The following is a 25,623-nucleotide window of genomic DNA, read 5'->3' as shown; positions in this document are numbered from 1 at the left end:
ATTTTCATGAAGTCCATCCGGTTTGCTTCTATATGCAATATCTCTCCAACTGTGCTCCTTCACAAAAGCTTTCAACCTATAACCTATATACTTATTATGGACACAGTATGCCCTACATTAGTTATCTTGCTGTTATTAGTTGTTGTTAGTTGTTATTATTCCCATCCTTCAGCTCCATTCAACACCTCCCATCTATCTCTTAACACCATCCACATTGGATTTTTATTTGCCATATATTTTTCAATTGTGCTGTGATGTTTCACAAAAGTTTTGAACCCTTCTATTCTCATTGTTTCTGCAGATTGTACATTGAAAATAAACATTTTTGCTAAAAGTATTATTATATTATTGATTGATTGACTATGACTTTTCAGATCACCCAGTAGTGCTCTTTGCAGGGTTAGCTCCAGGTAAATATTGAAGTCCTTCAGCCATTCCTGGACCTGTGACCAAAAACAAGCCACAAATGGACATTACCAAAACAAATGATCTAATGATTCTGTCTCTTCGCAGCGAAATCTGCAGAGCTGAGAAGATTGTATCCCCCATATAAATAACATTCTATTGGTAGCAAGAATTTTGTATAATAATTTAAATTTAACAACTCTAAGTTTTGAATCAGGCGTCGTTTTGCATATCAGTTCGTAAACACTATGCCATGGAATCGGTACGTCAAAAATCTCTTCCCAACTATTTTGCAATCTATATGGGATGGCTGTCAATCCGTTGGTCCTTAAATGAAACCAGTTATACTTTTTTATTTATCACAATTGTCTTTAACCAATTATGTTCTTTAATGCAGGGTTGACAGACAAGTTCCTTACTTTTTTCCCCCTTCCACATTCCTCTTCCATTTTTGAGGTAATGCTGCAATTATTTGATTGTAATTTTGGTTAGAGCAGACATTTCCATATGTTTCTGTTAGCTGCATATGGGACATAACTCCAACAGTCCTACCTATGATATCGTTTAGATTATACCTTTTTTTTAATCAATTAATATATTTGAGTTTAACCACAATATTTGTTGCATTATTTGTTCTGTCATTTCTGGAGGATTAAATTGAAATTGATTTCCTTTTCAAATAACTGAAAGTGATAGGTTGTAATCTGAATAAAGGGAAAAAGGCCATTCTTGAACATGGGGTGAGACAATCTTACTAATTTGCTAGAGAACCAGTTTGGATTTAAGTATAACTTTTGTATAACTGAATCTTTTAGTGATAGGTCTAATGCTTTAATATTTCACAATTTCTGTCCTCCGAATTCATATTCATTATATAAATAGGCCCGTTTAATTTTGTCTGGCTTGCCGTTCCAAATAAAATTGAATCTTTTTTACTCATATCATTTAAAAAACTGTTCACTAGGCGTAGGCAAGACCATAAGCAAATAGGTAAACTGGGATAATACTAAAGAGTTAATCAGTGTGATTTACCCACAAATAGACAGGTATTTATCTTTTCATGGTAGCAGGATCTTATCTATTTTTGCTAACTTTCTATTAAAAGTTAGATCATTTATTTCATTTGGGATATGTATTCCGAGTATATCCACATCACCATCAGACTATTTTATAAAAATTGGATTTTTTAGTGATCCAATACGTAATACAATACATTTATTATAATTTGGTTGTAATCCAGAGAGGTTAGAAAATGTATCTAGATCCTCTATGAGGCTGTGGAGGAATTCAAGTTGTGGATTTAAAAGAAAACATGAATCATCAGCGTACAATGACACCTTTGATTTTAAGCCCTGGATTTCTAATCCCTTGATATTATTGTTGGATCTGATTTTTAATAGCTAACATTTCGATGGCCATAATAAATAGATATGCCGATAGTGGATAACCTTGTTTTACTCCTCTTGACAGTTTAAAACTTTCTGAGAAATAGCCATTATTTACTATTTTACACCTAGGGTTACTATACGTGATTTTAACCCATTTTATAAGAGATTCTCCCAAATTGAAATGCTCCAGGCATTTATATATAAACTCCAGTCGTACTTTATCAAATGCCTTTTCAAAATCTGCTATGAATAGCAGGCCTGGTTTCCCAGATTTTTCATAGTGTTATATTGTTTCCAGTACTTGCCTTATATTATCTCCAATGTATCGTCCATGTAAAAACCTGTCTGATTGATTTCTGGCTCCCAGGTGTCTTTTATACAGGTAACGAGCTGAGATTAGGAGCACACTCTTAAAGGGAGTGCTCCTAATCTCAGCTTGTTACCTGTATAAAAGACACCTGTCCACAGAAGCAATCAATCAATCAGATTCCAAACTCTCCACCATGGCCAAGACCAAAGAGCTCTCCAAGGATGTCAGGGACAAGATTGTAGACCTACACAAGGCTGGAATGGGCTACAAGACCATCGCCAAGCAGCTTGGTGAGAAGGTGACAACAGTTGGTGCGATTATTCGCAAATGGAAGAAACACAAAATAACTGTCAATCTCCCTCGGCCTGGGGCTGCATGCAAGATCTCACCTCGTGGAGTTGCAATGATCATGAGAACGGTGAGGAATCAGCCCAGAACTACACGGGAGGATCTTGTCAATGATCTCAAGGCAGCTGGGACCATAGTCACCAAGAAAACAATCGGTAACACACTACGCCGTGAAGGACTGAAATTCTGCAGCGCCTGCAAGGTCCCCCTGCTCAAGAAAGCACATATACAGGCCTGTCTGAAGTTTGCCAATGAACATCTGAATGATTTAGAGGAGAACTGGGTGAAAATGTTGTGCTCAGATGAGACCAAAATCGAGCTCTTTGCCATCAACTCAACTCGCCGTGTTTGGAGGAGGAGGAATGCTGCCTATGACCCCAAGAACACCATCCCCACCGTCATACATGGAGGTGGAAACATTATGCTTTGGGGGTGTTTTTCTGCTAAGGGGACAGGACAACTTCACCCCATCAAAGGGACGATGGACGGGGCCATGTACCATCAAATCTTGGGTGAGAACCTCCTTCCCTCAGCCAGGGCATTGAAAATGGGTCGTGGATGGGTATTCCAGCATGACAATGACCCAAAACACACGGCCAAGGGTAGAAGGATTACTTTATCCTATCCCAGGTATTCCTTAAAGAGGTGGGGTTTCAAATGTCTCCGGAAGGTGGTGAGTGACTCCGCTGTCCTGGCGTCGTGAGGGAGCTTGTTCCACCATTGGGGTGCCAGAGCAGCGAACAGTTTTGACTGGGCTGAGCGGGAACTATGCTTCCGCAGAGGTAGGGGAGCCAGCAGGCCAGAGGTGGATGAACGCAGTGCCCTCGTTTGGGTGTAGGGACTGATCAGAGCCTGAAGGTACGGAGGTGCCATTCCCCTCACAGCTCCGTAGGCAAGCACCATGGTCTTGTAGCAGATGCGAGCTTCAACTGGAAGCCAGTGGAGTGTGCGGAGGAGCGGGGTGACGTGAGAGAACTTGGGAAGGTTGAACACCAGACGGGCTGCGGCATTCTGGATGAGTTGTAGGGGTTTAATGGCACAGGCAGGGAGCCCAGCCAACAGCGAGTTGCAGTAATCCAGACGGGAGATGACAAGTGCCTGGATTAGGACCTGTGCCGCTTCCTGTGTAAGGCAGGGTCGTACTCTCCGAATGTTGTAGAGCATGAACCTACAGGATCGGGTCACCGCCTTGATGTTAGCGGAGAACGACAGGGTGTTGTCCAGGGTCACGCCAAGGCTCTTCGCACTCTGGGAGGAGGACACAACGGAGTTGTCAACCGTGATGGCGAGATCATGAAACGGGCAGTCCTTCCCCGGGAGGAAGAGCAGCTCCGTCTTGCCGAGGTTCAGCTTGAGGTGGTGATCCGTCATCCATACTGATATGTCTGCCAGACATGCAGAGATGAGATAGACATTTATAAGAACCAGTTGAACACTGATGTGCTCAATGTAAAACACTATGATGAATGGAAAACACTTCTTCTCCATTCATCATAATGACTTAGGCCTTTTTTTGGTTCAGTGTTGCCATTACTACAGACAGTACATACATAAGTGTGTTGTAAAATATTTGAGAATATTGTTTTTATACTCAGAACACACAAATACACGGTAACAAATATATTTCATTTTTGCACATACATTGGTCTACATACAAAACAGAATTTAATGTATACAGTTACAGTAAAAAAAAATTACAAAATAAAAAATACAATAAAAAAACAATGCTGCATCCTCTCTTCTGTTGCGGTCTGGCCACAGCACCTCATCCACATCACAAGCAATGTATTCCCTGGCCAAGCAGCGGGGGAAATATCGCCTAGCATGGCGATTCCAGCCATGAAAAGCATCAGCTGCTATATCTCCACATGCGTCTTCCATAGCTTGGAGAAGAGGTATACGCGTTTGTGGATTTCGGTCATACACTTTCCATCTCCAGGCAGAAAAAAATTCCTCGATAGGATTGAGGATGGAGAATATGGAGGGAGATAAACAACTAAAAAGCGTGAGTGGGCAGTGAACCAGTTACGAACCAGAGCAGCCCTGTGGAAACTCCCAAATGACAACGTACCTGAGCTGCTCTGGGCCATCTACTCTGGTGGAATGAGTGTGTTGTGTAGGGTGTCCAGGAATGTGATCAGATGGGCGATGTTGTAGGGGCCAAGGGTAGCATGGTGATGGATGACGCCGTGGTGGGTAATCGCTGCACACATTGTGATGTTCCCTCCGCGCTGGCCAGGGACTTGAACAATGGCACGCTGGCCGATGATATTCCTTCCCCTCTTTCGTCTTTTTGTGAGGTTGAATCCACAAAAAGAGAGTATGCATCAATTGTGGGATTGTATAGGACTCACTTGCACATAGTTATATCGCAATTCTTTGACTCTTTCTGAATTGCGTTCAAATAGCACCCTGTAGACCTGCTTCATCCTGAGATTATTTCTGCGCAAGACATGGTAGAGTGTTGATAAGCTTACCCTATCAATATTTTGAAATATCTAATTGTTTTCTATTATTTTTCTTTGTATTTGCCGTAATGTTATGGCGTTATTTTCTAGGACGATGTTCATGATTTCAGTTTCCTGTTCAGGAGACAGAACACGTTCCCGACCACCTTGTGTTGGTAATCTTTCAGTTCTGCCAAACAAATAGTAAAATGCTGTAAATACAAAGTAGAAATACATTTCCCAAATACTTGAAACATACTTTATTTTTACAGTCCTACAGAACAGTCCACAGGTAATACTGTACTCATTGAGTACTGTATTGATATGCAGTACTGCAATTTTCTAGTGAGAGTAGATTTCTTACCTATTCTCATTTCGGAATGTCCGGATGATGGATGCTACAGTGTACCTGCTCAAATTTGGCTGTACTCTTTGCCCAGCCTCCCTCATTGTTAGACCATGGTTGACCACATGATCAACCAAAGTGGCTCGGATCTCATCAGAGATTACGGTCCTTGGCCTTCTTCGTCCTCGTCCTCGTCCTTGTCCTCCCCGTCCTCCTCCTCTTACTCTCACTCCTCCGGCTCTGCCTCTGTTTCCAATGTTGGCATCCATTGCTCCAAAACAGAAGAGCTCACCTGTTGCCCTTTTATGCTAAAGCTCTGATTGCTAATTGTAAAACTGTGTGACGGGTGTTTGCCCATGTGATGAGTCAGTGTGCATATTTGAATGGCAGTGAAAACAAGAGATTTTCTGCATGAAAATTGTGCCAAATGCAAAGATTTGTGTGTAGTGTTTTGAAAAAAGTGTGTTGTAGAACTGCAATTTGAGTGTAAAGCCGGAATTGTGCTTGTAGTTTAGCAGAATTGGTTCAGGGGGTTGGTGCATGAGTTACATGTTGTGGTCATTGTGTCTCAAGTACAGTATTTGTGTGTAAACAATTGAGAAAAACTGTAAAATTATAGACTGATCATGTCTTTGTCAGTGGGCAAACATACAAAATCAGCAGGGGATCAAATACTTTTTTCCCTCACTGTTTATTGTCAAAGAAGTGTGGATAATCATTATTTGCCCCCCCCCCCCCCCCCCCCCCAGTCCTTTTTCCACACAACTTCATCTGGAATTGTTGAATGAGTTTCCTGTAAACAATAGATATTATATTCCGTCACTTTGAGCCATGTAAATATTGTTCTTCTTTTGTTATTATCTGCTAAGCCATTACAATTATAACTGTCTATACTTATTTCACCACTTACCATAATGAGATACATGTTTCTATTCATCATAATATATGTTTGTAAATTTACCAATAAAAAATACCATAGCGATTGAGTGTCCATATAGCTGTACCATGATATTTGCATTGCTACTAAGTAACCCTCCAATTGTTCTCCACTATTCCCCCCGCTAAAGCCCCTCCCCATCACAAGTTGGGTTGTCTTCCCAGTGATCGTGTCACACCCTGGCTCTGGGACTCTATATGTTGAGCCAGGGTGTGTTCATTCTATGTGTTGTGTTTCTATGTCGGGAGTTCTAGTTGTGCTATTTCTATGTTGGCCTGAGTGGCTCCCAATCAGAGGCAACGAGTGTCAGCTGTTGTTGGTTGTCTCTGATTGGGAGCCATATTTAAACTGTCTGTTTTCCCTTTGTGTTTGTGGGATCTTGTTTCCGTTTTGGTTTGTTCCTTGTTGGTTATATTATACCGTAGGACTGCACGTTTCGTTTTGTTGTTTTGTTGTGTATGTTATCACTATCGATAATAAAGATTCAATATGTTCGTTCATCACGCTGCGCCTTGGTCTACTCCATACGACGATCGTGACAGATCGGCATACCACCCCGTCCCCCCGGTTCCCTAGGCCCCCCGAGAGGCCAGGACCCATCCTTCGTAAACAGCACACAGTGCCACCCACAAAACAGAAGCAGTTCAACCGCCAAAAGCATTTCCAATGCTCTCACCTCAATATATATATATATATATTATTATTATTAACTATTAAAAATACATATCTATTCAAATCTTGCATATCTTAATTTCCATCATTATCAATTAATATACGTAATAATGTTGGCAGTTCATGCGAAGGATTGTTACCTATAACCCGGATTGCCATTGTATTACATTACATTTTTGTCAAGCAATTCTTATTTTAGCAAACAATTATTGTGGTTCATCCTATATTCTCCATAACATCCTTACCCCCTTGCAACAGATGTGGGATACACACACACACATACTCTAACACACTCAGCCCCTTTCCTCCACAATCAACCATAAGCTCAGATGCTCAACGGTTGTTACATCCCAGAGCCCAACTCAAGAAAGGACCTGATTTACGAATGCATATATAGTTACAGCTGTTTGAGAAAGCATGCAAGATTGAGCAAAAAGTCTTAGGTGATGGAGATCAGAGCCACCCTCTTCCCCTGAGACACAAACACTCTGGTCCCCTGTTTTTCCCAAGCATCTCCGAGCAGTCAGACCTTTGATTATTTTGTGCCACCGGGGCCACAATAATATGCCCCCTCTCTGATTGTCTGAGTGTGACCCCCTCCCCATGGGTTACTGCAGCCAGTGTTGCCAGCACTGCCACTACCTGGGTGGGGGTACCCCACCGGAATCCCCACTGGCTAGGTACAAGGTCATCAAGGTTCTCATTAGCAGCTTTGAGAATTTCCTTGTATATTATGCTCTCCCATCAGGGGGCTCTGGCTTTGTTGGACCAACCCTGCCAGGCAGGCTCAAAATCTTGAAGGGGCGGTGCTGCTTTGGCTGCATACAGGTAACTTACAGCAGGGCCATAAAACAGATGGGGACTTCTCTTTGGTGTATGGGTTGCTCAGGTGGGTGTCTAGGATATAGGGTTGGGGACTGTTCCATCATGATAGGACAATAAAATAATAGATTAGATGTATACTTTATTTTAAAATGTTTATCCCTAAACTGCACAAAATTGAAAGCTCTCTCTCACAACCCCTAATCACAGACACACGTTGGTTCTGGGATATGCAATCATTTCCTTTCTCACTCACATAACGCCACACTTTTCCAAACACAAAGATGCACACCACACCTTCCATCACAATACATCCACACATACCCACATACTGTACCTTCTATGTCTTCTGTTTGCTATGTTTTTATCTCCACTATGTTGATTGAGTACTTGTGTTCTAATTAGTTATATTTGAAGATTGTTATCATTTCTTGTAATACCGTCTTATCCCTTTATAAAATACTATGAATACTATAAATGTGTTTTATTATTACAATCCCTTTATCGCAATCTTTCTCCATTATCGTAGCTTTTTCGTCACTCATTTCAAGACTCGCCTTCAACTCTTTTACATCCTTACTGACCAACTCTAGTATGCCCAGTTTGTCATTTATCGACTTCAACAGATCGCTTTCCACACTTACCAGTCCCAGTGGTGAAAAGCATAAATCATCTGTATCCGTCGAGGAGTCGTGTTTTCTCTTGGAGATTGATTCTCCTCGTTTACCCTCCATCATGTTTGAGTGTTGCTTGTTGTTGTAATATTTGTCGATTAATTTCTCTAGCCTTATGATTTGTTTTGTGTTATTATCCAGATTGAATGTTATTATTCACAAGTATATCAAGTGCTGATATTTAGTCTAACTTACTGATATTGAATATTATGTTTTTATCTTGAGGTGATTCGCACCGCTGTGCGTTCAATACGCCATCTTGTCACGTGAATCATACACCCCCTTATAACTTAATTTCATGTAATGAAATAATTGTCCAGTGTAGGAAATCCTCACTGATACCCTAGTTTATAGAAAGACCCATATACTGTAACATTCTGTACATAAATACACTCTCCTCTGCCGTCTCACATAAGGACTGTTTTTCTCCCACACACAGGGTGGAGAGGTGTGAAGATAGAGGGAGAGGGGGGTCAGGCCTGCTGATTGCCTCAGTATAAAGTAATAGAGGCTGCCAGCTCAGGATCATTTACTGTGGGGCACAATCCCTGGACGGATCCACAATCCAGTATACAGTGGGGGAAATAAGTATTTAGTCAGCCACCAATTGTGCAAGTTCTCCCACTTAAAAAGATGAGAGAGGCCTGTAATTTTCATCATAGGTACACGTCAACTATGACAGACAAAATGAGAAAAAAAAATCCTGAAAATCACATTGTAGGATTTTTTATGAATTTATTTGCAAATTATGGTGGAAATAAGTATTTGGTCACCTACAAACAAGCAAGATTTCTGGCTCTCACAGACCTGTAACTTCTTCTTTAAGAGGCTCCTCTGTCCTCCACTCGTTACCTGTATTAATGGCACCTGTTTGAACTTGTTATCAGTATAAAAGACACCTGTCCACAACCTCAAACAGTCACACTCCAAACTCCACTATGGCCAAGACCAAAGAGCTGTCAAAGGACACCAGAATCAAAATTGTAGACCTGCACCAGGCTGGGAAGACTGAATCTGCAATAGGTAAGCAGCTTGGTTTGAAGAAATCAACTGTGGGAGCAATTATTAGGAAATGGAAGACATACAAGACCACTGATAATCTCCCTCGATCTGGGGCTCCACGCAAGATCTCACCCCGTGGGGTCAAAATGATCACAAGAACGGTGAGCAAAAATCCCAGAACCACACGGGGGGACCTAGTGAATGACCTGCAGAGAGCTGGGACCAAAGTAACAAAGCCTACCATCAGTAACACACTACGCCGCCAGGGACTCAAATCCTGCAGTGCCAGACGTGTCCCCCTGCTTAAGCCAGTACATGTCCAGGCCCGTCTGAAGTTTGCTAGAGTGCGTTTGGATGATCCAGCTTCACCAGATTCTTCCCTGGTGAAGCTATGCCAGGCCTTTACTGCAGCTATCTTCAGTTCCTACTTGTTCTTGGGGTGTTTTGCCTTCAGTTTTGGCTTCAGCAGGTGAAATGCACACTCAATTGGATTCAGGTCAGGTGATTGACTTGGCCATTGCAGAACATTCCACTTGTTTGCCTTAAAAGATAATTGGGTTGCTTCGCAGTATGCTTCGGGTCATTGTCGATCTGTACTGTGAAGCGCCGTCAAATGAGTTTTTAAGCATTTGGCTGAATCTGAGCAGATAATATAGCCCCAAACACCTCAGAATACATCCTGCTGCTTTTGTCAGCAGTCACATCATCAATAAATACAAGGGAACCCGTTCCATTGGCAGCCATACATGCCCACGCCATAACACTACCTCCACCATGCTTCACAGATGAGGTGGTATGCTTTGGATCATGAGCAGTTCCTTCCCTTCTCTTCCCATCATTCTGGTACAAGTTGATCTTTGTCTCATCTGACCATAGGATGTTGTTCCAGACCTGTACAGGCTTTTTTAGATTTTTTTTGGCAAAATCTGGTCTTCCTGTTTTTGAGGCTTAACAAATGGTTTACATCTTGTGGTAAATCCTCTGTATTTACTCTGGTGTCTTCTCTTGATTGTTGACTTTGACACAGATACGCCTACCTCCTGGAGGGTGTTCTTGATCCGGCCAACTGTTGTGAAGGGGTTTTTCTTCAACAGGGAAATAATTATTCTGTCATCCACCACAGTTCTCTGTGGTCTTCCAGGCATTTTGGTGTTCCTGAGCTCACCAGTGCATTCTTTCTTTTTAAGAACGTACCAAATAGTTGATTTGGCCACACCTAATGTTTTTGCTATCTCTCTGATGGGTTTGTTTAAATGTTTCAGCCTAATGATGGCTTGCTTCACTGGCAGTGACAGCTCTTTGGACTTCATATTGAGGGTTAACAGCAACAGATACCAAATGCAAATGCCACACTTGAAATCAACTCTAGACCTTTTATCTGCTTACCTGTAAATGAACTAATGAGGGACTAACCATGGAACAACTGAGTAGGCAATTGTCCAATTGTCCAAATATTTATGGCCTGACTGTGTACTGTACAATATGCATATATTGTGTGTGTGTGTGTGTGTGTGTGTGTGAGAGTGAGAATAGGACAATATCCAAGCGGGAGAGCTGTGGGAAAGAGTGCACCCGGGAGTTTGTCCGCCTCCACCGAAGCAGCCCTTGTTCTAAACTGAGGTTGGACTCGGTGAGAGAGAGAGAGAGAGAGAGAGAGAGAGAGAGAGAGAGAGAGAGAGAGAGAGAGAGAGAGAGAGAGAGAGAGAGAGAGAGAGAGAGAGAGAGAGAGAGAGAGAGAGAGAGAGAGAGAGAGAGAGAGAGAGAGAGAGAGAGAGAGAGAGAGAGAGAGAGAGAGAGAGAGAGAGAGAGAGAGAGAGAGAGAGAGAGAGAGAGAGAGAGAGAGAGAGAGAGAGAGAGAATGTGCCAAGGAAGCACTGGTGTTTCAGATGCAAATACAGTAATACATACATCTTGCCTCTATCCATCATTGTTATCCTGTCTATGCCTCCCACTGTTTCTATTTGGCAAAGATTCAACAGAACAGGAAGGCTTAGCTTTGAGTCGACACAATCAAATCACCTCTCCAACCGCGTTAATTTTCCCAGATAGCCTCCCTATTGTACCATACTCTTTTTGATCCACTTTCCTGTGATGTTTGATGCACATTGTCATTGCTAGAGGTGCCTTTGCCAGCTCTTTGCTTAACCTGTCATCAGATGTTGATTCACCTCTGTGACAGCTTTCTTTCTGTTATGTGTTTGAGAGCTTTACAAAAGTAATTAAACTGCCTGTCACCAGGGGCGTAGGAGCGACTCTGACATTGGGGGGGTGGGGGGGTTACATTTAGCTTGAAAAACGGGTTTTAAATGCTCATTTCTAGTGACTTTGAGAAAAGGATACAGACCAATCTTAACTTACAAATGGGCAAATTTACAAGGCTAAGGGGGCCCTTGCAGAGGGGAACTTACTCTTGTACAGTCTAATCAGTCTTAGGACCATGGTCATGAAATACTGTACTAAATGACTGTTCATGTGGATATATTCAGTTAAACATCCATTTGATGAAGACTAAGACAGTAATTGTGCAAGTAATTTTGTAGCTATCAAGTATTCTTGGCTTCAAAACATTCACTAGTTTTTCACACAGCCAGAACCATAAGGAAAAGATCTATAAGAATCGTATAAGGTGTTTTTATGTTCTACCTGAAACTTGTAAGTAATACATACGGCTTCAAATACACATACAAGATTCATAGTGGATTCTTGTAATATCTGACTTACAGTGTATGTGGGTGGGCAAGCTTTAGCCAAATAGAAATGTTGTATAAAAATCATACGAGACACATGTAAGTGTGACGAGTACTGAGTATACAAAGAGGTAGGACGCAGATGCAGGAATTAACAAGGTCAAGGTTTACTTAAACAATGACAAAGAGAAATAACAAAGAGGGGACACGACACGAAGCTAAACAATCACAAACAACATCATAAGGAACAGTCCAGGGCTAAATGGGAGTGGGATGAGGTGCAGGTGCGCTGGAGATGATTAGGGTGCGTTGGTTTCCATTTCGGTGTTGCCGAGGTGGTGCGCTCAGACCGGTGGCTCAGTAGACCGGCGAATCAGAGCCCTCACCGCATACGCCGGACTCCCGTCAATGTCCAGGGACGGAGGAGGCATACGCCGGGGGACGGCATTCGCCAGAGGACCAGGAACCACCGGCCTGAGGAGAGACACATGAAAAGTGGGTGAGACACGGTAGTGAGGGGGAAGGAGCAGCCGGTATGATACCTCATTTATCCGCCGGAGGACCTTAAACCGCCCCACAAACTGGGGTCTCAGTTTCTTGCAGGGCAGGCGGAGAGGGATGTTTTTTGTGGACAGCCAGACACAATCCCCAGGCTGGAATACAGGGGCCTCACTGCGGTGGCGGTCGGCTTGGTCCTTCTGCCGTTGAATGGCCCTCTAGAGATGGACATGGGCGGATTCCCAGACCTGTCCGGCCCTGTGGAACCACTCATCGACAGCGGGCGCATCGTTCTGGCTGGGTGTCCAAGGAGCCAGGCCGGCTGGTACCCCAGGACGCACTGGAAGGGAGTGAGCCCCATGGACGAGTGAACGAGGGAGTTCTGGGCATATTCTGCCCAGGGAAGAAACCTCGCCCACTCACCCTGCCGGTCCTGACAGTGGCAATGAAGAAACCTCTCCAGCTCCTGGTTCATGCGCTCCACCTGTCCATTCGACTGAGGCCTATACCTGGAAGTGAGGCTGGCCGTGGCCCCAATCTTCTCCAGGAAAGCCTTCCACACTCGGGAGGTGAATTGGGGGCCACAGTCCGAGACAATGTCCTCCGGAAGTCCATAATGCCGGAAGACCTGTTGGAACAGGACCTCAGTGACCTGGAGAGCAGAAGGAAGACCAGTTAGTGGAAAAAAACAGCATGATTTGGAGAACCGATCTACGACCACCATGACTGTGGTGAAGCCGTCAGAACGTGGAAGGTCGGTGACAAAGTCTATGGACAGGTGTGACCAAGGTCACTGAGGCACTGGGAGAGGAACTAGTTTGCCTGCCGGGGCGTTCTGAGGTGTCTTCATTTGGGCACATACGGAACAGGAGTTGACGTAGCGGGAGACATCAGAAGCCAAGGTGGGCCACCAGTATTTTGGGGCTAGAGAATTGCAGGGTGCACGTAATACCAGAGTGACCTGCCGTAAGGGTAGTGTGCGCCCAGATCAGCAGGTGGTTACGGACACTGGTGGGTACATACACGCTCCCCGGAGGGGCATTGGCAGGCGCTGGGTCCTCCTGAGCCGCCAGGCGGATGTCTTTGTCCACATCCCAAACGACAGGTGCAACGATGAGAGACGAGGGCAGGATAGGAACCCCCAGATCCTTCCTTTCTCCGGTATGGTGCATCCTGGAGAGTGCGTCGGTCTTCACATTCTGGGATCCTGGTAGGACAGAAGGAATTGGAAGCGAGTGAGAAATTGGGCCCACCTGGCTTGACGAGAGTTCATCCGTTTCGCTGCCCGTATGTGCTCCAAATTCCAGTGGTCAGTAAGAATCCAGAATGGATGGCCTGCGCCCTCCAGCCAGTGTCTCCATTCCTCCGGAGCGAGGACCACCGCCAACAGCTCCCTGTTTCCAACTCCATAGTTCCTCTCTGCGGGGGTAAGCTTTTAGAGAAAAGGGCACAGGGATACATTTTCTCTGGCTTACTGTGCCGCTGGGAGAGGACCGCACCCACACCCTCCTCCGATGCGTCCACCTCCAGGATGAAAGGACGAGATGGATCTGGGTGTTTTAGGATGGGCGCTGTGGTGAACCTCTCCTTCAGCCTCTTGAAGGCAGCGTCAGCCTCAGGGTTCCAGGTCAGCTTCTGAGGCCCACCCTTAAGGAGAGCGGTGAGCGGGGCAGCTATGGAGCTGAAGGACCGGATGAAACGCCGGTAGAAATTAGCGAAGCCCAGGACGCTCTGTAGGCCCTTGATGGTGGTGGGAACTGGCCATGACCTGACAGCGTCCGTCTTCACTCCTTCAATGAACACCCCCTGAGGACTGATCCGGTATCCCAGGAAGGAGATGGCCTGTTGGTGGAATTCGCATTTCTCCCCCTTCACCAACAGGCTGTGTTCCCGGAGGCGGAGTAGGACAGCTCGGACGTCCCTGACGTGCTCCTCGAACGTAGCCGAGTAGATCAGGATATCGATGATGTACACCACCACCTGTCTACTCAGCATGTCCCGGAACACATCATTGACGAAGGACTGGAACACAGAAGGTGCGTTGGCGAGGCCATAGGGCATGACGCAGTATTCATAGTGGCCTGAGGTAGCTAATGCCGTCTTCCACTCGTCTCCTTCCTGATTCAGATCAGGTTGTAGGCGCTCCTCAGGTCCAACTTGGTAAAGTATCGGGCCCCTCGTAGCTGCTCGATGGCCGACGGAACCAGAGGGAGGGTGTACCGGTACTTGGTGGTGACTGCGTTCAACCCCCTGTAGTCAATGCATGGTCTCAGTCCTCCGTCCTTTTTGGCCACAAAGAAGAAGCTGGCGGAGGCAGGAGAGGTAGAGCATCTGATGAACCCCTGTTTCAGGGTCTCCGCCACAGACTTCTCCATGGCCTCAGTCTCCGCCATGGAAAGGGGATAAATGCGACTCGTTGGGGGGTGTTGTCCCTCCAGCAGGTCAATGGCACAGTCCCAGGGCCTGTGAGGAGGGAGACACGTAGCCTTTACTGAAGAGAAGACATCGGAGAGATCTGCGTACTCACATGGAATGTTGGCCTGGAGGGCGGACTCCAGACTCTTCACTGACGTGGAACAACAAACCACCGGCAGGCAGGTCTTCTGGCATGAGGTAGATCAGGCTGTGATCCTCTTGGTGCTCCAATTGATGGTGGGGTTGTGTAGTCTGAGCCAGGGCAATCCCAAGACGATCCGGTGAAGGGGTGACGTGACGATGTGGAATGACAGCTCCTTGTGGTGCTCCGGTAGTGTGGGAATGGTGATAGTGATGAGGAGAGTGACATGCGTAATGGTGCCTGATCCAAGGGGTTTATTGTCCAGTGAGGTGACGTGTAGCGGAGAAGGCAGTGGCACGGTGGGCAACCCCCATTCAGAGACCAGCTCCCTATCTATAAGGTTCCCTGCTGATCCGGAATCTATCATAGCAGTAGAAATGGAAGAGAAGCAATAACCAGACACCATTATGGGAACTAAAAACAATGGTTTTATGATAGGAGCTGACGTAACACTCACGGAGCGGCGACAGGAGTCATACCGCCTAGATAGGGAGCCGCCAGGAGATCTGTGGTCCATGGTGGTGTATGGGGTGCTGCCCACCTCCATGGGTGAGGACTCGGAAGCAGGGCTGCTTCCAAAGCTCAGATGGTGTGAGCGTCGAGACTCCGGGAGGTGTTGAGAATGCCGTCTCTCTCTCAACATGTCGTCAAGACGGATGGACGTGGTGATGAGGGTATCAAGGTCCATCTCGTCGTCCCGACATGCGAGTCGTAAGCCTCTCCTGAAGGCTGTGCGCAGAGCACGCTCATTCCAGCCGGAAGACGCCGCCACCGTAAGAAAGCTCAGAGCATACTCGGACCCCTCTCTCTGTTGTAGATGGAGGAGATGCTCACCCCTGTCCTTTCCCTCCGTGGGATGATCAAACACTGCCCTGAACCGAGTGAGGAAGGTGGGGTAGGGTAGTGCCACTGTCTCCTCTCCTTCCCAGACTGCCTTGGCCCAATCCAGCGCCTTCCCTTTAAGTAGCGAAATCACCAGCGCTATCCTGGCTTGGTCAGATGGATATGCCTCAGGCTGACGCGCCAGATAAAGTGAAACCTGTAGCAGGAAGCCGCTACATTTAGTAGTTTTACCGTCAAAGTGCTCCGGTAGGGCGAGGGTTCCCGCAGAAGTGGGTGATAGCCCGGGAACAGGTGGATTGGGGGCACTCGCCGCTCTCTGAGGTGGAACCGGAGAGCTGGGCAGATTATGCAGAGTTTGGAGCACTTCCTGCATGGCGGCGTTCAACTGGGCAAGCTGCTGCTGTGTACTACCTCACATAGGTGCAGATACAGTTGAAGTCGGAAGTTTACATACACCTTAGCCAAATACATTTCCCCTCCCCCGAAGAAGTGTTTAAAAAAAAGAGTATGCCATTACCACTTTAAGAATAAGGATTTTTTTTTGGCCTTGCCAATGCATTGATATTCAAATTATCATTACATTCTAAAATATGTGAGAATCATTTTGCAGTCGCATTTATTATTTTGGATTTGTGTGCCAATGAAAACTGTTTTCACCCAATAACATAAGACACGAAATGTAACTGTCACGGATTCAGCTGAGGCTGCTCCTCCTTGCTCGGGCAGGCTTCGGCGTTCGTCGTCCCCGGAGTACTAACTGCTACCGATCTATGTTTCGGTGGTCGTCTTGTTTGGTCTTTATTGTTTACCCCTGTTTCCCATTATGTTACATTGTATTCCCTTTATAACCCCCTGTCTCTCATTGGTTATTGTGTGTGATTGTTTTCCGTAAGATCGGCATTGCTGTTTGTATGCGAGTATTGTTTCCTCCCTGTTAGGAGGATTTGTTTTGTATGTTCCTTTACTGTGTAGTAAAGTACGTCTGCCAGTAGCTCGGTGTCCTGCGCTTGACTTCGCTCACCGCATACACGTCACCTTGACAGTAACGTAGTTATACTACATTTCTGAAATCTCTATACAAAAAACTGTCTGATAGCTAGATCAAGGATTGTTACAAGGTTCAAGTTCAATGTCTAATTTACCTGATTAATGCATGTTATATGATATAACGACAACTTACACTGCCTTAAATCCAGACAAAATGAGAAAATAAACCCCACAAAATCACATTGTAGGATTTTTTATAAATGTATTTGCAAATTATGGTGGAAAATAAGTATTTGGTCAACAACAAACGTTTCTCAATACTTTGTTATATACCCTTTGTTGGCAATGACACAGGTCAAACGTTTTCTGTAAGGCTTCACAAGGTTTTCACACACTGTTGCTGGTATTTTGGCCCATTCCTCCATGCAGATCTCCTCTAGAGCAGTGATGTTTTGGGGCTGTCTCTGGGCAACACGGACTTTCAACTCCCTCCAAAGATTTTCTATGGGGTTGAGATCTGGGGACTGGCTAGGCCACTCCAGGACCTTGAAATGCTTCTTACGAAGGCACTCCGTCGTTGCCCGGGCGGTGTGTTTGGGATCATTGTCATGCTGAATGATCCAGCCACGTTTCATCTTCAATGCCCTTGCTGATGGAAGGAGGTTTTCACTCAAAATCTCTCGATACATGGCCCCATTCATTCTTTCCTTTACACGGATCAGTCGTCCTGGTCCCTTTGCAGAAGAACAGCCCAAAAGCATGATGTTTCCACCCCCATGCTTCACAGTAGGTATGGTGTTCTTTGGATGCAACTCAGCATTCTTTATCCTCCAAACACGACGAGTTGAGTTTTTACCAAAAAGTTATATTTTGGTTTCATCTGAACATATGACATTCTCCCAATCCTCTTCTGGATCATCCAAATGCACTCTAGCAAACTTCAGACGGGCCTGGACTTAAGCAGGGGGACACGTCTGGCACTGCAGGATTTGAGTCCCTGGCGGCGTAGTGTGTTACTGATGGTAGGCTTTGTTACTTTGGTCCCAGCTCTCTGCAGGTCATTCACTAGGTCCCCCCGTGTGGTTCTGGGATTTTTGCTCACCGTTCTTGTGATCATTTTGACCCCACGGGTGAGATCTTGCGTGGAGCCCCAGATCGAGGGAAATTATCAGTGGTCTTGTATGTCTTCCATTTCCTAATAATTGCTCCCACAGTTGATTTCTTCAAACCAAGCTGCTTACCTGTTGCAGATTCAGTCTTCCCAGCCTGGTGCAGGTCTACAATTTTGTTTCTGGTGTCCTTTGACAGCTCTTTGGTCTTGGCCATAGTGGAGTTTGGAGTGTGACTGTTTGAGGTTGTGGACAGGTGTCTTTTATACTGATAACAAGTTCAAACAGGTGCCATTAATACAGGTAACGAGTGGAGGACAGAGGAGCCTCTTAAAGAAGAAGTTACAGGTCTGTGAGAGCCAGAAATCTTGCTTGTTTGTAGGTGACCAAATACTTATTTTCCACCATAATTTGCAAATAAATTGAAACAATGTGATTTTCTGGATTTTTTTTCTCCTCAATTTGTCTGTCATAGTTGACGTGTACCTATGATGAAAATTACAGGCCTCTCTCATCTTTTTAAGTGGGAGAACTTGCACAATTGGTGGCTGACTAAATACTTTTTCCCCCCACTGTATATATAGCGTTGAAGTCGGAAGTTTACATACACCTTAGCCAAATACATTTAAAATCCGTTTTTCACAATTCCTGACATTTAATCCTAGTACAAAATCCCTGTTTTAGGTCAGTTAGGATCACCACTTTATTTTAAGAATGTGAAATGTCAGAATAATAGTAGAGAGAATGATTTATTTCAGCTTTTATTTCTTTCATCACATTCCCAGTGGGTCAGAAGTTTACACACACTCAATTAGTATTTGGTAGCATTGCCTTTAAATTGTTTAACTTGGGTCAAACGTTTCGGGTAGCCTTCCACAAGCTTCCCACAATAAGTTGGGTGAATTTTGGCCCATTCCTCCTGACAGAGCTGGTGTAACTGAGTCTGGTTTGTAGGCCTCCTTGCTCGCACATGCTTTTTCAGTTCTGCCCACAAATAGGCAGAATATATAGGGTTGAGGTCAGGGCTTTGTGATTGCCACTCCAATACCTTGACTTTGTTACCCTTAAGCCATTTTGCCACAACTTTGGAAGTATGCTTGGGGTCATTGTCCATTTGGAAGACCCATTTGCAACCAAGCTTTAACTTCCTGACTGATGTCTTGAGATGTTGCTTCAATATATCCACATAATTTTCTTTCCTCATGATGCCATCTATTTTGTGAAGTGCACCAGTCCTTCCTGCAGCAAAGCACCCCCACAACATGATGCTGCCACCCCCGTTCTTCACGGTTGGGATGATGTTCTTCGACTTGCAAGGCACCCCCTTTTTCCTCCAAACATAACGATGGTCATTATGACCAAACAGTTCTATTTTTGTTTAATCAGACCAGAGGACATTTCTCCAAAAAGTACGATCTTTGTCCCCATGTGCAATTGCAAACCGTAGTCTGCCTTTTTTATGGCGGTTTTGGAGCAGTGTCTTCTTCCTTGCTAAGCGGCCTTTCCGGTTATGTCGATATAGGACTCGTTTTACTGTGGATATAGATACTTTTGTACCTGTTTCCTCCAGCATCTTCACAAGGTCCTTTGCTGTTGTTCTGGTATTGATTCGCACTTTTCGCACCAATGTTCATCTCTAGGAGACAGAACGCGACTCCTTCTTGAGCGGTATGACGGCTGCGTGGTCCCTTGGTGTTTATAATTGCGTACTATTGTTTGTACAGATGAACGTGGTACCTTCAAGGATGAACCAGACTTGTGGAGGTCTACAATTTTTTTTCTGAGGTCTTGGCTGATTTCTTTTGATTTTCCCATGATGTCAAGCAAAGAGGCACTGAGTTTGAAGGTAGGCCTTGGTACACCTCAAATGATGTCAATTAGTTTATCAGAATCTTCTAAAGCCATGACATCATTTTCTGGAATTTTCAAGCTGTTTAAAGGCACAGTCAACTTAGTGTATGTAAACTTCTGACCCACTGGAATTGTGATACAGTGAATTATAAGTGAAATAATCTGTCTGTAAACAATTGTTGGAAAAATTACTTGTGTCATGCACAAAGTAGATGTCCTAACCGACTTGCCAAAACTATAGTTTGTTAACAAGACATTTGTGGAGTGGTTGAAAAACGAGTTTTAGTGACTCCAACCTAAGTGTATGTAAACTTCAGACTTCAACTGTATATAATAAACAGTATTATCAATCCACAATGGACTGGGTCAAGAATATTCCTTGCCCTGAGCCGAGTAGATGACAACGCAAAGACCGTCAGAAACCTACGTGTATGTAAACTTCCGACTTCAACTGTATGTCAATTATCTGGATGTGTGTACCAATGTACTATAGCTGTGCATAGCTCTTGGAATCAATCCATAAAGTGGACATCTGTCTGTACACACCAAGTAACACACATCGCATGTAGTCAGGGACAATTCCATTGATCAAATCAAACTTAGGTAAACCCAAAATGGCAGGTGAGCCCTTTATGCCCAATATGGTCTGACCTTCAGTCTCAGCTATTTCTCCTATGTCCACAGTGGTTCGGTTTCTCATCTAAACATGTGTAAACAAAGCCTTGACATTCCATTTCCCCTTGTGTGTTGCACCCTAGGGAAGGCACAGTCCACAGCCATACTCTCCATTAAATTGTTTGAAGTTCTGTAGTAATGGTCTTGCTACAGCATCACAAACACAACATAATGGGTGCACCTTCACGTGTCTCCATGACTGACCACTGGGATGCTGCCACTCAAAGCCAGTCTGTGAAAGAGTGGCACATTCCTCCACAAAAGGCTTGAAGTAGCATGTCATATCCAGCTTTTTGGATCCAAACCACAAACTACACAAAAGCACATGCTTATCTCTACTCTCTGGGGTATCTCATTGACACAACACAGTATTGGCCAAATACTGAATTTGAAGGACTGAAAGACTGGCACACCATCACAATTAAATGTAAGGGACAAGAAATCTTCATCACAGTATGCCTTCAAGGTCTGATATAAAGTGTCATCACCTATATCACGTATTACATGTCTACTACAGACATCAGAATGAAAACCTTGATCATGCATACCCTGATTCTCAAGAAGATCTTTCAGCTGATGCTTCAATGGGACATTTATAAAGAAATGTCCTTCCTCTAAACAGTTTTTCACTGTTATGGATGAGGAACAGGACACACATGTGAGTGTTTCTTCTTTAGTTTGTGAATTGCCAAGGTACTTCGTACATACTCTGCAGTTGACCTACTACTAAAAAAAGACTTGCTTGCTGGAACTGCACTTGTCCCAGCAGAATGTAACCATAGAAGTGTCAGCAGGTCTTCCACCAACACACCAGTAGTGTTGTGTCTCAAAGCAAAGGAGAGAATCGATATGCGACTTGGTAATTCTGTAACTCAATCTACATGATCACCACGACAAGAGCTGAAAGTACAAGGAGACGAAGATAGGTAAGCTAACAATACAAATGTATTCCCACGATTTCACATTAAATTCACATGAAATGGAAAGATAAGAAGACTGGTCCAGTAATGTTGCACATGTGTGCTTGGCTAACATTAGCTAACTTAACGTTAGCTAGCTAGCCAGCAAATTTTTCTAAGAAGTGGTGCGTGCTAAAAATAGCGGGCTAGCTAGCTAGCTAGGTGAAACATCAATTTTCTGTTCTAATCATGTGAAGTTAGTGAGAATTGTGTTTCACTCATTCAGCATGGACCGAAAGTTCGCTGTTGTGTGCTGGAGTGAGGGGAGCGATCAAGGGAGGTACAGCGAGGTCAAGACAGATGCTATAAGGCGATTCAATGACAGCAAACTTGGTGACCAGGCAAATCCTCTGGCTGACTATCCTGACATAATTGAGTGGAGGCAGGGGAAGAAGCCGCCAGGAGGGTGGCCCCATTATAATGGCAATGTCATTTTTGTCAGCAATAAGTAGAAATCTTCTGCTTCAGATATGCATTGTTACTTCTTTTTGATTTGATTATTTTACATTTTACCCCTTTTTTCTTCCCAATTGTATTTACAGTCTTGTCCCATCGCTGCAACTCCCGTACGGACTCGGGATATGCGAAGGTGGAGAGCTAAGAGTCCTCCGAAACACGACCCTGCCAAGCTGCACTGCTTCTTGACACACTGCTCAATTACCTGGAAGCCAGCCACACCAATGTGTCGGACGAAACACCGTACAACTGGCAACCAAAGTCAGCTTGCAAGCGCCCGGCCCTCCACAAGGAGTTGCTAGAGCGCGATGAAACAAGGAAATCCTGGCCAGCCAAACCCTCCCCTAACCCGGACGACGCTGGGCCAATTGTGCGCCGCCTCATGGGTCTCCCGGTCACGGCTGGCTGTGACACAGCCTGGGATGGAACCCGGGCTGTAGTGACGCCTCAAGCACTGCGATGCAGTACCTTAGACCGCTGCGCCACTTGGGAGCCATTGTTATTTATTTAAGCATGACATGTCATTCGTTATAAGTTATACTATATGACACTGTTCTTGTGTCTTTATTTCATTCACAGAGTGGAATAACAGTGACACCCATTTCCAGGGCAAAGCTTCCCCTAAACCAGGGATGTGCAAGTCCAGTGCTCCGGGGCCTGATTTGGTGTCACAATTTTCCCCCCAGCCCTATAGCTAATGATGCATTTAGATGGTACGAGGTAGACGGTAGATGGCAAACTGTGTGTCATTGTTTTCAAAGAGAGCACAACGGTGAATGCCATTGAGGAAGGCGGTGAATGTTGTCAGCCGCCATGGTAGAGGGGACTTGCTGCCAGAGTTGAAATATGTAAACTTTTGCCATCTGCCGTAACGTTGAAGATCAACCTGATATTGAGTTTGTATCCAGACAACATGGAGGACAAAATGTTTACTGAAATCACCATAGCAACGCACATGTCTTGCTTTTGCCGTCTTTCTTGCTTTCTTGTCCCTCGTCTAAATGCAGTATAACACACATGATTAAACTAGCATACTAAATTGAAGACCATGATTAGTTGATCATTGAAGTCAGGCGTCTTAGCAGGGGCTGGGGCAAACGTGTGTCACCAATCATGCCACTGAGGACTGTAGTTGCCCATCCCTGCATTACATGCTGATCTAGGTCTGTAGTTTTATTGGAATTTTTGCAACTTTTGTCCATAGAGGGGCGGCAGGTAACCTGGCAGGTAGGAGTGTTGGGCCAGTAACAGAAAGGTTTCTGGATCGAATCCCTGAGCCGACAAGGTAAGAATCTGTCGTTCTGCCCCTGAGCAAGGCAGTTAACCCCCAACAACAAATACTCCCTAGGCGCCAGTGACGTGGATGTCGATTAAGGCAGCCCCCACACCGCTCTGATTCAGAGGGGTTGGGTTAAATGCGGCAGACACATTTCAGTTGAATGCATTCAGTTGTACATAGTAGTCAATCTTGCAGGCTAGATTACATTTAGACTGGGAAAGAGGTTGGATTAAGCCTGACAATTGACCCTAACTCTGGTAAATGTCTTCTTCTACCTTGTATTTGTTTCAGACAACCGACTCCACACAACAACCAAGATTAAATCCCTCACCAGTGATAACGATGTCGAATCCCAGGCTCCCAAGCAAGGCAAGAGGGCATCTGTTCCACCCCAGAAATGTGTCAAAAGTTTGGACACACCTACTCATTCAATGGTTTTTCTTTATTTTTGCTATTTTCTACATTGTAGAATAACAGTGAAGATATCAAAACTATGAAATAACACATATGGAATCAAGTAGTAACCCAAAAAGTGTTAAACAAATCAAAATATATGTTTTATTTGAAATTCTTCAAAGTAGCCACCCTTTGACTTGATAACAGCTTTGCACACTATTGGTCTTCTCTCAACCAGCTTCATGAGGTAGTCACCTGGAATGCATTTCAATTTACAGGTGTGCCTTGTTAAAACTTAATTTGTGGAATTTCTTTCCTTCTTAATGTGTTTGAGCCAATCAGTTGTGTTGTGACAAGGTAGGGTTGGTATACAGAACATAGCCCTATTTGGTAAAAGACCAAGTCCATATTATGGCAAGAACAGATAAAATAAGCAAAGAGAAACGACAGTCCATCCTTACTTTAAGACATGAAGGTCAGTCAATACGGAACATTTCAAGAACTTTGAAGGTTTCTTCAAGTGCAGTCGCAAAAACCATCAAGCGCTATGATGAAACTGACTCTCATGAGGACCGCCACAGGACTGGAAGACCCAGAGTTACCTCTGCTGCAGAGGATAAGTTCATTAGAGTTACCAGCCTCAGCAATTGCAGCCCAAATAAGTGCTTGGCAGAGTTCAAGTAACAGACACATCTCAACATACATTTTCAGAAGAGACTGTGTGAATCAGGCCTTCATGGCCGAATTGCTGCAAAGAAACCACTACTAAAGGACACCAATAATAAAAAGAGACTTGCTTGGGCCAAGAAACACGAGCAATGGACATTAGACCAGTGGAAATCTGTCCTTTGGTCTGATGAGTCCAAATTTTAGATTTTTGGTTCCAACCGCCATGTCTTTGTGAGACGCAGTGTGGGTGAAAAGATGATCTCCACATGTGTGGTTCCTACCGTGAAGCATGAGGAGGATTTATGATGGTGTGGGGGTGCTTTGCTGGTGACACTGTCTGTGATTTATTTAGAATTCAAGGCACACTTAACCAGCTTGGCAACCGCAGCATTCTGCAGCGATACGCCATCCCATCTGGTTTGGGCTTAGTGGGACTATCATTTGTTTTTCAACAGGACAATGACCCAACACACCTCCAGGCTGTGTAAGGGCTATTTGACCAAGGAGGAGAGTGATGGAGTGCTGCATCAGATGACCTGGCCTCCACAATCCCCTGACCTCAACCCAATTGAGATGGTTTGGGATGAGTTCGACCGCAGAGTGAAGGAAAAGCAGCCAACAAGTGCTCAGCATATGTGGGAACTCCTTCAAGACTGTTGGAAAAGCATTCCAGGTGAAGCTGGTTGAGAGAATGCCAAGAGTGTGCAAGCTGTCATCAAGACAAAGGGTGGCTACTTTGAAGAATCTCAAATATAAAATATATTTTCATTCATTTAACACCTTTTTATGGTTACTACATGATTCCATATGTGTTATTTCATAGTTTTGATGTCTTCACTATTATTCTACAATGTAGAAAATAGTAAAAATAAAGAAAAACCCTTGAAAGGTGTCCAAACATTTGACTGGTACTGTATATACAGCTCTGGAAAAAATTAAGAGACATTCAAGTGTCTGTTGAATTCCAACACAGGCACACCTCATTCTACTGAATTAGGTACTGATTAGGTGATCACCTGAACCAAATCTTATTTAATGAGGAAAAGTATAAAAACCACTGCTGTGGTCATCACTATCCTCTAGCAATAGGACCAGCTGGATGGCAAAAACAGTGCTAATAGTACCTCAAAAGTAATATTAATCAAAAAATAACTATTGACCATGCCAAAAGAGTTGAAAATGAAAGTTTTGAGTGAGGAAAAGAAGGGTTCAATTCTGGCTTTACTGGCAGAGGGATACAGTGAGCGTCAGGTTGCTTCCATCCTTAAAATTTAAAAGACGGCGGTTCATATGAACAAGGTCCAGC

Source organism: Coregonus lavaretus, assembly GCF_964263955.1.
Source record: "Coregonus lavaretus genome assembly, chromosome: 1".
Lineage (NCBI taxonomy): Eukaryota > Metazoa > Chordata > Actinopteri > Salmoniformes > Salmonidae > Coregonus > Coregonus lavaretus.
This window is presented reverse-complemented; position numbering follows the sequence as displayed.